This window comes from Equus przewalskii, chromosome X (assembly GCF_037783145.1).
Source record: "Equus przewalskii isolate Varuska chromosome X, EquPr2, whole genome shotgun sequence".
Lineage (NCBI taxonomy): Eukaryota > Metazoa > Chordata > Mammalia > Perissodactyla > Equidae > Equus > Equus przewalskii.
Window position 1 is genome coordinate 123,205,291 of NC_091863.1, and position 16,506 is coordinate 123,221,796.

Consider the following 16,506-nt stretch of genomic DNA (forward strand, 5'->3'; position numbering starts at 1 on the left):
CAGGAAGGAGAAAAGGAGTGGCAACAGAAGAGGCCAGAAAGAGGCAGGGGTCATGCTAGCGGCTTCGACACCATTTGAAGACAGAGGTACCAGTCTCAGGGTTTAAGCAGGGGAGTGAGATTTGACACTAGGGACTGTATGTAAGATAGAAACGTGTAGGAGAACTGCTGAGTTATTGTAGGAGTCCTAGAGAGAGGAGGGCTTGAACCAGGGCGGTGGCAGAAGGAATGAAGAGAGAGGTGGGAGAAATGAAGGAACAATGGGCAGGGCTGACTTGCTTGCTTCCTGATGTGGGCAGTGAAGGGCAGGGTGGGCGACTCTCGGGTTCCAAGCTTGCGTGACTGGTGGTGCTGTCGACTGATAGAGACCAGAGGACATTGCGTTTGGCTGGTCTTCTGATCTATCCTCCTTATTTTAGGGGAGGCAGGGGGTGGTAGGCAGCAGTGGGTTAAGGACAATGGGAGGGAGAAGAAAGGGCAAAACCCCTCAAATGGTAATATCTGACTAATGGTCACATACACCCCATGAGCCCTTTTTTTTTTTAACATGAAGCAAAACAAGTTTTATTTCTTTCATATTTCTTTTTAACGCTCTCTGTCGCCACCTAATGGGATGTCAGCTGAAACCCAAAGACTCACCCGTGGACAGACAGGAGGCTCCTGAGACAGCAGCCACCCAGGCAGGGGGGATAGGACACCGCCTGGGTGAAGGACCTGCCCGGCTAACTTCAGATGTCTGACAATACCTCTAGGGTCCACGGGACAACCTTCTGGAAGATCAGAGGTTCCTGCAGCTAACAGAGACATTCATTCATTAATAATACCTCGTAAGATCATTTTCTGCAGATGTGCTTCGAGCTTGACTTCTCTGTACTCCCAGGATCAACTATCAAATTGAGGCATGCTGAGGGAACCACTGTGTAGACATCCATGAAACTGTTGTTTGGTGGGACAAAAATTCTGGGGCACCTGAGCCTAGTGAGCTCAGTTTTTGGTTCTAGTGTTTACTGTACCACATCTAGGTTTAGGTGGACTTACTTTATAAATTTGGGAATGCAAAAAAATCTCCTAGTGAAAAGTCTTAGCTCTGGGGGCAAAACAAGGAGCTACACCCCTTGCTTCCAATTGCCTTCCTTCCACAGTTCTGACACGCCTACAAATATCATTCACTGAACAAGAAGTGTAGCAAGCCACACCAGAGGCGACAAGGGGAGGCTGTGGTGGGCGAGTGGAGGCAGTCACTGCCCTCAGTGGCTTCAGCCTAGAGGGGGCACATGCGGCAAGTGGTAACTTCATAGTCATCTGGGACTGCTTGGAAAGAAGTCTACTGGAGCCTCAATGCAGGATACAGAGCCTAGTGCAGAGGAAGGGACAAAGACGGAAGGGCCAAAGAGCATGACCTTATTTAACTCCCCTTTTTGCCAGTGAAGAGACACAAGAAGGAAATCAACAATTTCACATGCCAAAGAGAAGCCACTAAGATAAACGCTTGAGTATGGTAAGTTCTCACCTGCAGAGTGTGGGTAAGCACAAGCCTACCTTGCAGGCTGGTACGGATTCCATGAGTGGATCCTAATCAGGCAGGCAGGCAGACAGCAGTCTGTCCAGAACCACTGCACATGAGTGGGGGGTGGGCAGAGGAAGGACCCAGTAGAGATGCGACCCCAGGGGCTGATCAACAGGAAGGTAGAGATGGTGAATATAAACTACTCTTTTGGAAAGCCAGGCACAGAGAAGATGTGGGGTGACCAGAGGCAAGGGGTAGGGAGCTGACAGAAGGCCAAGAGAAGATACACTAAATTTGTGATGGAATGTAAGGCAGCTTTAAAAGGACCTTTACTGTTTTTTAACACACAGGTGTCTTAGTCTCAACACCTGTGCTTGGCTGCCACAGTGAAATACCACAGACTGGGTGGGTTAAACAACAGAAATTTATTTCTCACAGTTCTGGAGGCAGGAAGTCCAAGATCAAGGTGCCAGCAGATTCGGTGTTTGGTGACAGCTCTCTTCCTGGCTTGCAGATGGCTGCCTTCTCACTGTGTACTTATACAGCACATGGTGGGGAGAGTGTGAGCTCTCTGATGTCTCTTTTTAAACGGACACTAATCCCATCAGGCTCCACCTTCATGACCTCATCTAACCCTAATTACCTCCCAAAGGTTCCATCTCCAGATATAGTCACATTGGGGGTTAGAGCTTCAATATATGAATCTTGGGGGGACACAAATACTTTAGTCCATAAGAATGGGGATGTTTGTGTTGTATTGTTAAATGGAAAATGAAAAGGCAGGGTATGGCACCATGCATACTGTGTGATACCAATTAAAACTCAATCCAGGAGATAGTGGCACAGAAATGTGAATGTATTTAATGCCACTGAACTGTACACTTAAAAATGGTTAGGATGGTCAATTTTACGTTATGCGTATCTTACCACAATTTTAAAAAAAAGACTCAATCCAAGAGAAGGCAAGAGAGGAGAAAAAATACAACAGACAATGTGAAAAAAATAGAATGCACAAAATAAAATGGTATAAACAAATCTAAATGCATCAGTAATTAAATAGACGTTAATGGTCAAAACAGACAGAATGGATCTTTTAAAAATCTAGCCATTTGTCATTTTCAAGAGCTATACATCTAACCCACAAAGACAGAGAAGGGAGGAACGTGAAAAGCAGTAGCAGTGACCAGAAACACAGGCGGCGCAGTGCTATTGCTTTCAGGTGAAGTCAAAGTCAAGGCAAAAGCACTATTATAAAGAGGGTCACTTCATAATGCCAAAGAGTTCAATTCACTGGGAAGATAAAAACCACTTCTAAAACTGAAAACCTGGCCTCCAAATAAATAATAAAGCCAAAATTAACCAAGCCCATGGAGAAACCGTGACACACGTTCCCTAGCAGTAGGTAAACCAAGTAGACAAAACGACAGTAGCAAGAGAGGATCCACACTTTCATAACCCAGTGGACAAAACTGAGGTGATAAGCTTATGCAGGCTCTGCACCCCCAGCTGGTGGGTGCATGCTGTGTTCAGGCGGTCACGCGCTTCCAACAAGCCACAAGAGCTGCTGTCACACAGATCATGTCCTCTGACCACAGTGCAGTTTAGCTAGAACTTGACTTTTTTTTTTGAGGAAGATTAGCCCTGAGCTAACATCCGTGCTCATCTTCCTCTACTTTATATGTGGGACGCCTACCACAGCATGGCTTGCCAAGTGGAGCCATGTCTGCACCTGGGATCTGAACTGGCAAACCCCAGGCCGCCGAAGCGGAACGTGCAAACTTAACTGCTGTGCCACCGGGCTGGCCCCTAGAATTTGATTTCTTAGAACAGTAACTAGGAAAAAAACCCATAAAGCCACATGCTTGGAAATTCAAAAACACACTTCTAAATAATTTTGGGCCAAAGAAAGAATCACAAATAAAATTAGAAAACCTTTTGAGCTGACTTAAAAGTGGTAACACTATACATTGAAACTCGCTGGATGGATGCAGCTGAAATAGTTTGAGAGTCAGCTGTAAATGCTCACACCGTATTTGAAAAGAAGGCTGGAAATCAATGAGCTAAGTCTACAATTTAAGAATTGAGAAAAAGAAAACCAGAGAATGTACCCCAAGAAAGCAGAAGATACAATAAAGATAAAAGCAGAACTCAATGAACCAGAAAGCAGACATGCAGTAATACAGGACAATAATACTCAGAAGTTCACTCTTTGAAACACGAATAAAACCAACAAAATTCCACCAAGACAAGAAAAAAAAGGGAGAACGTACAAGTGAACAATACCAGAATGAAAAAGGAGACATAAATACAGATGTTACAGAGATTTATAAAAAGATGCGCACAACTTCATGCTAGTAAATTTGGTAATGTAGACAAAATGGACAAAAATATACCTTAGCCACACTGACCCGAGCAGGTGCAGGGAAAATAAAAATAGGTTTTGAAGTGTGTGTACGTGCACAAAACACCTCAAAGGACACATACAGGACCCCGGAAGCAGATGTTCCCTGTAGAGGGGCCTGGGTGGCAGCAGGGACACTCAGAGACCAAGCGTCATTCTAGAATTTGCACTTCCTGAGTTGTGAATTGTGTGCATGCGTCATCTGCTCAACAGTGGATCCAAATACACCCGGAGACAAGGAAAGGCCTCACCTGGCTGCGTGTGCAGACTGGCCCAGGAGGTGGGGAGCAAGCTGTGCAGCAGGAGCAGATCCCAATATCAGCTGGCACTAGGTCTTGTCTTTCTTTCTTTTTGTACTTTTAATCTTTACAATTTTGGTAGGTGAAAATGGCATCTTCTTTGTTCTCATTCGTGTCTCTTTCATTATCACCGAGGCAGAACTCTTTTCCTATCTTCATTGGCCACCTGTATCTCTTCTTTTATGAATTTCCTGTTCATATTCTTTGTTCATTAGTGGTGACTAGTGGTAAGTTAGCAATAAGAACTGTTGCTTTCAAATCTAGACTGAAAAGGAAATTTAAAGATCTGCCCAAGTGCACTCACAATAAGTGACTGTTGAATGCCCAAACTAATTGTTCCCACTACCCAGTTGGAGGCATTAAGCCTAGGGTCATTCATTGGATGGTGATCTGCAGCTGAACTATTTTCCCCAATCCAAACACTTCAGACTCACCCAAATCCCATGAAACTGCACCCAAGCATGCATGCATTCATTCATTCGTTCACTGAACAGCCTGTTTGTCAAGCACTGTGCTTTGATGGAGGCCAGGGTCTGCTGAGAGCCTCACTCACAGTGGGCACCAGCAGCACTTCCCACCCTTCCTCACCCCTTTCCAGAAGGGCCCTTTGAGCTGCTATCAGTACTCCTAAGTTAATCGCCCATTACCCAAATGATACAGAGTCAATCAAAAAGCTCAACCAGGACATTTTCCCAATACTTTCACAATCATTGCTTTACATACAATCTCACTGAATGCTCAGCAACCCACCATAGCAGTGTTTAACCCCGAAGGCAACACTGAGGCTCAAGGAGGGAAAAGTGACTTGACAGCTAGTAGGTGAATGAGCTGGGATTTAATCCTAAGGCGACATGGCTCAAAAAACCTATGCTCATCCACTATATTCAAGATAAAATTGTGAAAGCATGTTTTTACCTTGCCCAGACCCCATGAATTGCATCAAGGTCCTGGGTTGTAAGTAAGAGAAACCAACTCTAGCTAACTTCAATCACAAAGGAGTTCTTTGGCAGATCTGGAAATGGAGAGAAGAATAGAGAACTAAGCCCAGAAAAGCAGCTGCACAACTGAAAACATAGCCAGGATTGTACTAAAGAACTGTCTGGTTGGGACACCCACCCTTAGGTACCACTGCCACCTCCTCATTGGACATTAGCCATTACTGCCGGATTCCTGACACATGTGCCACTCACCATGACCTATGTCTCACTGTCCCTCAATAATCAAAGTTCCTGAGGGCTGAATGGCTTTTGCCAAGCCTAGGACACACTGCCATCCCCTAGCTTCCAGGGAGCAAGGGGAGGCGATATTTGTCCTCAGTGGCAGGTGCTGCCAGCTGCCCCCCAACACTCAGGTTCTCCATCTGCCTTCCTAACAGGACCCTGTGCTTGGCTAAGGAAAGATATTTCCCAGTTTTCCAGCAGAGCTGGGATGACATTCTGGCCAAAGAGACGCTACCAGAGTGCGCTGTTCATTCCATTCTTCGTGCCTACTCTTGCCTTGTGGACTGTGAGCAGAGCACACCTCCTTGCCCACTGGCTCTGTGCTTGCTCACGCATCTGGCATCCACTGACGGGACTGAGGAGGAAGAGACTTCAAGAGGCTTCTGTGTCTCTGCTCACTCCTCTTGGGCTCCTGACATGCACCTAAGAAGAGACTGTCCTTAAGCAGCTGCTTTTCTTCCCTCGGTCCTGGAATGACAGGCTTGAGAACAGATCTGAATCTCATCTTGCAGTTGATCCAGACCCGTGAATAAGAAATAAATGATTGCTGTTGTAGCCACTGTTTGTTCCTCAGTAAAAAATGATGCATGTGGGGATGGAAATTATTGAATGGAACTGGAGGGTGAGGCAGCAAGTGCCTGTCTGCCCTTCCCCGACACCCTCCTTCCTAACTGGAGAAGAGGGTGCAATAACTAGAGCTGCAACTGCCTTCTTGTGACCACAGGCAACCTTAAGGATAGAAGTCACCTGCTCAGGGTGATGGAGGAAAAAGATTGAGGGACCCTGGATCCCGGATACTTACATAAGCCACTGCACTGGCCATGGACAGCCTGCCCCGGCCATGGACAGTCTGCCTCCAGACTTCAGGGCGCACAAGAGAAGAGGACAGCACAACCCTCCAAGCCTGTCTCTTTAGGCCTTCTTAAGTAGAAGCTAGGGCTCACCCGCCTCCTAGCCAAGATCCACATAATGGGAAATTCTTTTAACACAGAAAAGGTATTAAGGTGCTTGGAGGCCAAAAAAATAAATAAGTAAACCACACAACAAAATGTTCAGGATAAACTGTATGTGAAGTTTATTCACTACATGGCTTTCTCACGAAGTTATCACAATCACTATAACTTAAGCTATTGAAAAATGACACAATAAATTCTGAGATTCTTCCTATTTCTGTTGGCTAAAAATGCAACCTTTGAATTGTTTATAAGTGAATTCAAGAGACAAAGGTAAACCCAGATAATTCAGAATGTACTAAAGACAACACATATGCCTTCTATGTGGTAAGCTCCCAGCATTATTTATTCAAAGAAAACTTGCCTCATTGCAAAAATATAAAAAACTTTAAAAATAAAACAATTAATGATACAACACACCACTTCCTACAACACCAGCTTCCTTTCTTTTCCTTCAAATTAGTGAGTATCATAACGTGATCGGAACAAAAACAAAACTTTATTCAAATTGCTGAAACTCAGGAAGTTCAATTAGCCAGAGAATGCTGCTTTCCCAAACTACAGCCCCTGAGAAGGGAAAAGAGTGGTTCCTACCTGCTGAGTGAGCCTGGGGTCTGGGCAGTGGGTAGACACACGTGGGCCCAGAGGCCACGTGGTGAGCCAGAAACCCTGTCCCTTATTGCTCCCGGGAGACCCAGGTGCTGTACTATGCAGGGGAAGGCCCTGAGGAGCTGCAACAGGGTCTCTGCTCTAGAAGCTCATAACCCACCAGAGAAAAAGTAACATGCCAGAAAACCACTGTCTTTTTCTGGCTTCAGGGGCTGCACCATATATCTGTAGGGGTCACTAACGGCCTAAGTGGAGAGTAGTGAGGCCCCTCAGACCCAGGAGCTGGGGTGGACAGTGTCAGCCTCCTCTCAGGAATCAGTTCCTGAGGTTCCGTCCAGTCTGGAGAAAAACCACAAAGGCTATTCTCATGGGTACTTTAAGTAGCACATCTGTTGGCAAAACACAAATGTTGTTACACAAATATGAAGCCACAGATTACGAAGGGACCTGACAGCCTTTAAAATCCATTTCTCCTACTTTGCACAGCTGCACTGGGAAATCGTGCTGCTAAATTACACACTCATAAAGGATGTATGTTCAAAAAGTGGGGGAACTGTGTGGGTGCTATGTAGATTTTCATCAACTTATTCCATACTTTTGGATAACCGTAAATCCCCAAAAAGTAACTCTAACTCCACATATCTGCCCTTTATATGTACCTTCTGACTCTAGACTGCAGATTTGATTAACCCATAAACAATACTGCTCCTCTTGGCCACACAGAAGCTAATGAGTCAACAGCAGAGGAGGCTGCATTCTGTTCTGCCTCTCTGAGCATAAGACAAAATCTTAGGGAAAGGTCCCACTGCAGACTTCATCCATCCATCCATTCCATAAGTATGCATGACTCCAGCACTGGAGATACAGCAGGGAAGAGGTGAAAAAAATCTCAGCCCTCATGGGGCTTAGATTTCTAGTGGATGGGAGAGGTAAAGGGGGCAGAGGGAGGGATGGAGATAAAGAGAACTCAAATAAAATCAATGAATAAAACGGGGTATAGCAGATGATAAGTGCTAGGAAGGCAGGGGGAAGTGGTGGGGTGGAGGCAGGTGTCAATTTTCAGGGAGGGCCACATTGGGAAGGTGCTGCTAGAGCAGATGGGAGGGTAGGGGCCAAGGCCCCGAGGCAGGGGTGTACCTGGAGGATCCAGGGAGGAACACAGAGGCCAGGGAGGTCACAGTGACTGAGTGACGGGACAGTAGCAGGAGAAGCCTCGTAGGCCACTGTGAGGACTCTGGGTTGACTCTGAGTGAGAGGGGAGCCCACTGGAGGGTCCTGAACAGAAGAGTGCTATGCTCTGGCCCACAGATTACAGGCCTAAACAGAGACACAGGGAGCAAGGGCAAAGGCAGGCAGCAGGCGGTGAGGCTGGGAACTAGGACCAGGATGGGATCAGTGGAGATGGGAAGAACTTGCCAGAGAGCATGAGCAGGGTTTGTGGACAAACAGGACATAGTGTAAGAGAAAGTATCGTGGGTAACTAGCATCAGGTTTGTGGCCTGAGGAGCAGGAAGATGGAGTTGCTGTTTACTGGGAAGAGGAAGAGCAGGGAAAGAGAGGGTGTGGCGGGTCAGGAGCTCAGTTTTGAACAGGTACAGTTGGAGAAGCCTGTTAGAAACCAAGCAGAGATGTCAAGTTGGCACTGAGAGCACAGGTCTGGAGTTCAGGGGACCCGGTCATCCGCAGACATAAATTTGGTAGCCAGTGGCTTGCAGATGGCATAGAGAGGCATGAGGCTGAGTAAGATCACACTGGGAGTGAGGGTGGGGAAGAGAAGTCTGAGCCCGAGGCCCTCCAACACCACATGGGGCACAGAGGGAGACCCAGCACACACTCACCAGGGACCTTTCGAGGACTCGTGGATGCCAGGTACCATTCTAGGTGCCTGAGCTACCTCCGTGAATACAGCAGACAACCCTGCCATGTGGAGTTCTGCTCCAGCAGGGATGACAGACAGTTAGGACAAGCACGGTCAGTCACCTATTGTGCTAGAAAGGGATTAAAGCTGTAGTTTGGAAAAAACAGAGCAGTCAGGGTAGGCCTCACTAAGAAGGTGCACCCTGGCACAAAGCCTCAAGGGAGGGAAGGGACTGACTCACGTGATAGTGGGGTCACTGACGCTGACAGGCCAGGTAAGAGGAGAAGTGATAACTGCCCCCGGATTTAACAACACAAAGGTCATCATTTGTGTCAGCAAAGGAACGAATGGAGAGGGCTCAAGAGAGCATATGGAGAGTCAGAGTGGAATCTTGCTGGTAAAGGGAAGGAGAGAAGCTGGAAGGGTGGTGGGGCCAAGAGCAGCTTTTGCCAAGGTGGGAGAAGTAGCAGCAAACATCAGAGGAGGACTCGCAGAGGCAGGAGAGGGCTGGAGAGACGGCCCAGAACAGGAGCAGAAGCGAGGGCCCAGGAGAGGAGGGGGGAGTGCAGAGCAGGGTTAGATGCTGGCAAGGAGATGTGGGCCTGCGGATATTCTCTTCGGATTGCTTCCCAGCTGTCCAAGAACTAGGAAATGAGGTATCAGCGAGATGGTGTGACAGCTGATGAGGAGGTAGGAGAGGCAAGAAGAGACTGGGGAATTGCAGTATACTAGCTGGGCAGTGTGAAATACTCCTAAAGTGAGTGGACGTGAACTTGAAACTGGAGCACTCAGGGGACTACATTCAGCTGCATGGCAGAGCAGGTGGGGGGCAGGCAGATGACTGAATTTCACCAAGGTTGGGGGTTCATCAACTGAGTATGACGAAGTAAGAAAGTGACAAGGCTGAGGAGGTGGTATGCCAGGGAGTAACCACGATTGTCTGTGCCATTTATGCTGGGAAGGAGATGAGTGAGGATATGAGGGAAGCAAGGGCCAGAGAAAAGACGGAACCACCAAGAGCGTCGGAGTGCCCACAAGGGCAAAGGATTGCTGGAGTTGGGTATAGAGGCAGTGAGCTGGACATATAGGAGGATCTTTGCTTTTGCAGATGATGAAAATGATTAGGGCTAAATTTTCGGGCACCAGCACCAGCCACTGTAAAAACTGACTTTGAGAAAGAATAAAAAGATGTGGCTACCCTTCAGAGCATGTGTATCTTTCAAAAGTTGTCTTGAACCTGAAACCATGAGGCTTCTAGAAGAAAATGTAGGCAGTACACTCTGACATCAGTATTAAAAGGATCTTTTCAGACACCATGTCTTCTCAGACAAGGGAAACAATAGAAAGAATAAACAAATGGGACTTCATCAGATTAAAGAACTTCTTTAAGGCAAGGGAAAACAGGATTGAAACAAAAAAACAACCCACTAATTGGGAAAAAATATTTGCAAGTTATATATCCGACAAAGGGTTAATCTCCATAATATATAAAGAACTCACACAACTCAACACAAAAAATCAAACAACCCAATCAAAACATGAGGAGACATGAACAGACATTTCTCCAAAGAAGATATACAGATGGCCAATAGGCACATGAAAAGATGTTCGTCATCACTGACCATGAGGGAAATGCAAATCAAAACCACACTAAGATATCACCTTACACCCATTAGAATGGCAAAAATAACCAAAACAAAAAGTGACAAATGTGGAGAGGTTGTGGAGAAAAAGGAACCCTTATACACTGCTGGTGGGAATGCAAACTGGTGCAGCCACTATGGAAAACAGTATGGAGATTTCTCAAAAAATTAAAAATAGAAATACCATATGACCCAGCCATCCCACTACCATGTATCTATCCAAAGAACTTGAAATCAGCAATTCCAAAAGTCCCATGCACCCCTATATGTCCATTGCAGCATTATTCACAATAGCCAAGACGTGGAAGCAACCTAAGTGCCCATCAACTGATGACTCGATAAAGAAGATATGGTATATATATATACAATGGAATACTACCCAGCCGTAAAAAAGAATAAAATCGTCCCATTCACAACAACATAGATGGACCTTGAGAGAATTATGTTAAGTGAAATAAGCCAGATAGAGAAGGACAATCTCTGTATGACTCCACTCATATGATGAATTAAAAAATGCAGACAAAGAGAACAGATTAATGGCTACCGGGGGAAAGCTGGGGTGGGCACAGAGTGAAGGGGTGCACCTACAACACGACTGACAAACAATAATGTACAACTGAAATTTCACAAGATTGTAAACTATCATAAACTCAATAAATATTAACTTTAAAAAATAAAAAGTAAAAAAAAAAAAAAGCATCAGAAATATCAAAAGACAAAAAAAGAAGTTGTCTTGAAGAGAACCGTAAGTACTTTCACTTTTTGTGTGTGTGTGGAAGATTAGCCTTGAGCTAACATCTGTTGTCAATCTTCCTCTTTTTTTTTTTTTCGCTTGAGGAAGATTAGTGCTGAGCTAACATCTGTGCCAATCTTCCTCCACTTTATATGGGTCGCCACCACAGCATGGCTGACAAGTGGTGTAGTTCCACACCGAGGATCTGAACCCACAAACTGGGACCACCAAAGCAGAGTGCACTGAACTTAACCACTACGCCACTGGGCCAGCCTCAATACTTTCACATTTTAATGTTTCATTTTTGTCTAGTCACAGAACAATGTACAGAAGTATGAGACTGGACTTCAGGGAACAGTTGATCTTAACTACACAAACTCTCCAGTGAATAGGGAGGCTTGTCCTGTTAGAGCTGCTGAACTGTGGCAACTGGACAGCCAGGAGTTCTTTGGGTGCTATGTGAAGACTACTTAGGATAAGACGAATATCTCATTAAGTCTACCGTGAACTCCTTTAGCTGAACTGCTGTAGTCATGCTACACAGAATAGGACTGAATTGCCACTGCCCCTCTGCGTATAGCCTGGATTCCACTGAAAACAACTGTTCTGGGGGGACTCCTGGCCCCTTCTATCCTGGAGATGGACAGGTTTCTATAGTGAGTTCAATGGTGGCCCCCAAAAGATATGCACACATTTTAACCCCCAGACTCCATGAATGTGACATTATTTGTAAAAAGCGTTTTTTTGCAGATGTAATTAAGTGAAAGATCTAGAGATGAGATCATCTTGGATTTACAGCGAGCAGACGTACACACAAGAGAAGGCCATGTAAAGATGGAAGCAGAGACTGGAGTGATGCAACCACAAGTCAAGGAATGTCTAGGATTGCCAGGCAGCCATCAGCCACTGGAAGAGGCAAGGGAGGATCCTCCACCAGAGCCTCCGGAGGGAGTGGGGCCCTGCAACACCTTAATTTGGGACCTCTGTCCTCCAGCACTGTGCAAGAATACGGTGCTGTCAGTTTGGAGTGCTTGTTGCAGCTGTCTTGTAAACTCACAAGCTTGTACTTGAGCTCTAATTCTCACTAGACTCCTGAGCTTAAATGAATGATCCATGGACCTTCTAGCCTCCTCGCCTTTACCAAAGAGGAAGTACCTGCCCAAAGCCCACCCTCTGGGGGCCACTCTCCATACAAGAACTCTACTTCTCTAGGGTCCCATCTCCTCTTCCTCACGCAAAGGTGCTCTCATAGCCACCCACCTGAAAAAGACCCTCTGCAACCCCATATCACCTTCAACCCCACCCCCATTTCTCTGGTCCTCAGCACAGCAAAACTTCTCAAAAAGAGCTGTCTACACTGTTTCCACTCCCTCACCTCCCACTCACCCACTCCAATCTGGCTTTTGTCCCCATCACCTCTGATGAAGTTCACCACATTACAGCGAGCTTCCTGCTTCAAATTTTTCATTAAAGGATGACAAACTGTAAGCATGCATTTGCTACCTGGCCCTTCAAATCTCAAAGAAACAAAGTACAGATGTACAAAGAGGAAGAAACCTCCAACAGATAGTAGGAGGGGACTTCTGAACAGATGAGGCATCTTTCACAAATTTCTAGATGCTGGAAGTGGGAGGAATGTGTTGACTAATAGAACAGAGCAGAATGTACTACTGTACAAGGGAGCTACAAAGGAGCTGGAAGCCTGTGTGCCTCTTAGAACTCCAAAGAGGCTCTCTGCTCAGAGCAGACCAGGCCAGGGGCAAGCAGTGCCCCTCCAACTTTCATATACATGAGTCACCGAGGGGGCTTGTTGACTGTCAGATTCTGATCCGGAAGGTTTGGGGTGGGGCACTTCCAGCAAGCTCCCAGGTGAGGCTGATGGTACTGGGGCCGGTCAGTGAAGCACACTTTGAGTGGCAAGCTGCCACTTCCTTCCACTGGCAAGAAACCAGGGTCTTTTCTAAATCAATGGCTGGAACCTTCCCTTCTTCTCCCCATGGCTCCTTGTGTGGCTGGCAGCAGCCCAGGTGAAACCCACCTCTTTCTGGCTTCTGAGGGTACAGTATGTTAGGGCTGAACCCCATCTGCTTCCCTCCAAAGCCAAGTCTAGTCAACTAGCCCTGCCCTGCTCCCCACAGAACTCCTACTCCAAACTCCCCTTGGGGGAGAGAACCTATAGGAAATAGGCAACTCCACCAGAGCAAGGGCGGCACACTAGCTACCCAGGCCTCTTGTCTCCAACCAAAACGGCTCTCCAGGGCCAGGGGAAGAGACCCAGCAACGTGGAAGACACACCAATTCTGTCCCTAGAGGAAACAGATAATATTCTTGGAGAAATTCTAGAAGATAATGCAACCATAAAACCAGAACAGAAACATCCGCAAATAAGAAAGAAACAGATGATGAAAGAGTTCAGAGATTAACAATGGGTCAGCTACAAACACAAAACAGCAGTGTGGCACTGTGTACAATAGGAAAGGGCTGAAAAGGACCCAAATGTCCATCCACAGGGAGCTGCTCAACTAAAGCATGATTCATCTATACAACGGAATCTGTGCAACAGGAACAAAAAGAATGAGGAAGGGAGAGCCCCACACCACCATAAAAAAGGAGGGTATCTACCCTGATAGGGAGTGATCACCACAACAGATGAAGTGAAAACAAACTAAAAACAAGATGCGGGGGCCGGCCCCATGGCCGAGAGGTTGAGTTCACACACTCTGCTTCTGCATCCCAGGGTTTCACGGGTTTGGATCCTGGGCGTGGACCTAGCACTGCTCATCAAGCCATGCTGAGGTGGCATCCCACATGGCCGAACTAGAAGGACCTACAACTAGAATATACAACTATATACTGGGGGGCTTTGGGGAGAACAATAATAATAATAATAATAAAAATAATAAAGTAACACTTCATTAAAAAAAAACCAAGATGCAAAACAGTATATCCAGCACATTCACTTTTCATGTAAGAAAGGAGGAGAAATGAGAACACACACATTTACTGGCTCATCTTTCCAAGAGGAGACACAAGAAGGATGAGCAAGAAACTAATAAGAAAGGTCATCTATAATGGTGGGAGAGACTGGATCAAAGGGGTAGAAACAGAAATGTGACTTCTGAGTATACCTTTCTAGATAGGCTTGGCTTAAAAAAAAAAAGTAAGCCTGCTATACTAGATTCAACAGACATCAAATTGCATTTCAATAAATACAATCAGAATAAAACAAAAGAGAATTACAAAAACCATACATGTTGTTTATGTGTACATAAAGTGTGCATATAGGCCATTAATATAAAGAATCACTATTACAATCCTAACTTTTTATTATTCCACAATCATAAGTAAACAAAGTTTGGTGAAGAAGCAATTCTCCATATTAAATTAGGCTTGACTTTTGAACCATTAAATACTTCACATATTTCAAAAATAAAGACAGAAAAAAACCACAAAACAAAAAATAAACCTAACTGTATATCAAATCAATAACAACCACACAGAAAAGAATTATTTCAAGTGATTTTTCCTATTATAACGAAAAAATTCAAACATACAGAAAAATTGAACTGTACAAAGAACACCCACATGTTTATCACCTAGATTCCACTGTTGACATCATTCATCCATCCATCCATCCACTGTATTTTTGATGCATTTTAAAGTTCACACATCAGTACACTTCATCCCCAAACACTTCGGCATGCATATTATTAACTGGAGTTGAAAATTTATTTTCTTTTTTTTAGATAAAATTTACTTCCAGTGAAATGACAAATCTTAAGTGTATTATTTGATTTGATAAGTTGTGTCAGGTGCATGCACCTGTATAAGCCAAACCCCTATCAAGATAGAAGACGCCACCAGAGCCACAGAAAGCTCCCTGATGCCACTTTCCAGTCAGCCCCACACCACATTTGGTCCTCAGCGACATTTGGTGTTGTCAATTTTCAGTTTGAGCCATTCTGGCGGGTGTGTAGTGGTATACTGTTGTGGTTTTAATTTGCATTTCTCTGATAACTAATGTTGAGCACTTTCTCATGTATATTGGTCATGGTTCAGATGCCTTCCTTTGTGAAGTATCTATTAAAATCTTTTCGCATTTTAAAAATAGGTTGTCTTTTTATTATTGAGTTGTAGGAGTTCTTTATACATTCTAGATACAAGTCCTTTGTCAGATATATGACTTTCTATTTTCTCTATGATTTGTCTCAACTATTTTCTCAGTGATTTGTCTTTTATTTTCTTAATGGTATCTTATAAAGAGCAAATGCTTTAAATTTTAATGAAGTCCAATTTACCCATTTTTTTCCTTTAATAGTGATTGCTTTCTGTATCCTCAGAAACCTTTATCTTCAGATTGTGAAGCTATTCTCCTACGTTTTCTTCTAGAAGCTTTATATTTTTAGCTTTTAAAACATATAGGTCTATAATCCATCTTGAGTTAATTTTTATGTATGGTGTCAGGTAGTGTTACGGGTTAAATTGTGTCCTCCTTAAAAAATATGTGTTGAAGTCCTAACCCCCAGTACCTAAGAACTTGCCCTTATTTGGAAATAGGGTTGTTGCAGATCTAATTAGTTAAGATGAAGTCATCTTGGAGTAGAATGGGCTCCTAATCCAATATGACTGGTGTCCTTATAAGATGACAGCCACGTAAAGATACAGACACACATGGAGAACGCCACATGACGAGAAAGGCAGATAATGGCGTTATGAAGCTGCAAGTCAATGAACACCAAAGATTGCCAGCAAACCACCAGAAGCAAGGAAGAGGCAAGGAAGGATCGCTCTACAGGTTTCAGAGGGAGCGTGGCCCTGTCAACACCTTAAGCTATAAGCCACCCAGTTTGTGGTACTTTGTTATGACAGCCCTGGGAAACTGATATGGGTAGGGTTAAGGTTCATTTTTGTTTGGTATGGCCATCATTTGCTATCATCCAGAACCATTTACGGAAAAGGCTTTCCTTTCTCCCACTGAATTTCTCTGGCACCTGTTAAAAATCTAACTATCATAGAAGTTTGGTCAATTTCTGGGCTCTCTATCACATCCACTGAACTAAGTGTTTATCCTTAGACAAGTATCAGGTAGTCTTCATTAATGTAGATTTACACTCAGTCAAAGGCAGGTAGTGTAAGGGTTCCAATTTTGTTCTTTTTCAAGATTGTTTTGGATATTCTAGATAATTCCCATTTCCATATATGTTTTAGAATCAGCTTGTCAATTTCCACAAAAAAGCCTGCAGTTATGACTGGGATTATGTTTAACCTACAGATAATACATGGG

At 44.7% G+C, this 16,506-nt stretch overlaps 1 protein-coding gene across 13 annotated transcripts in view; it reads right to left on the bottom strand.

Moving 5' to 3' along the window:
- MECP2 (methyl-CpG binding protein 2) overlaps positions 1-16,506 on the bottom strand; it is a 71,444-nt gene that overhangs the window by 26,153 nt on the left and 28,785 nt on the right. For 2 of the 13 annotated variants that reach the window (XM_070604579.1, XM_070604586.1), the window contains 2 exons: positions 5,122-5,218; positions 4,159-4,471 (listed from right to left, as the gene is read on the bottom strand). The exons of 5 other annotated variants lie outside the window; for them this stretch is intronic. The gene's annotated coding sequence lies outside the window, so the exon portion shown is untranslated. Of the gene's footprint in view, positions 1-638; positions 794-1,942; positions 2,043-4,158; positions 4,472-5,121; positions 5,219-5,661; positions 6,746-16,506 lie in introns of those variants that run through there. 6 more of the 13 variants (XM_070604575.1, XM_070604583.1, XM_070604580.1 and 3 more) reach the window with 5 other exon arrangements.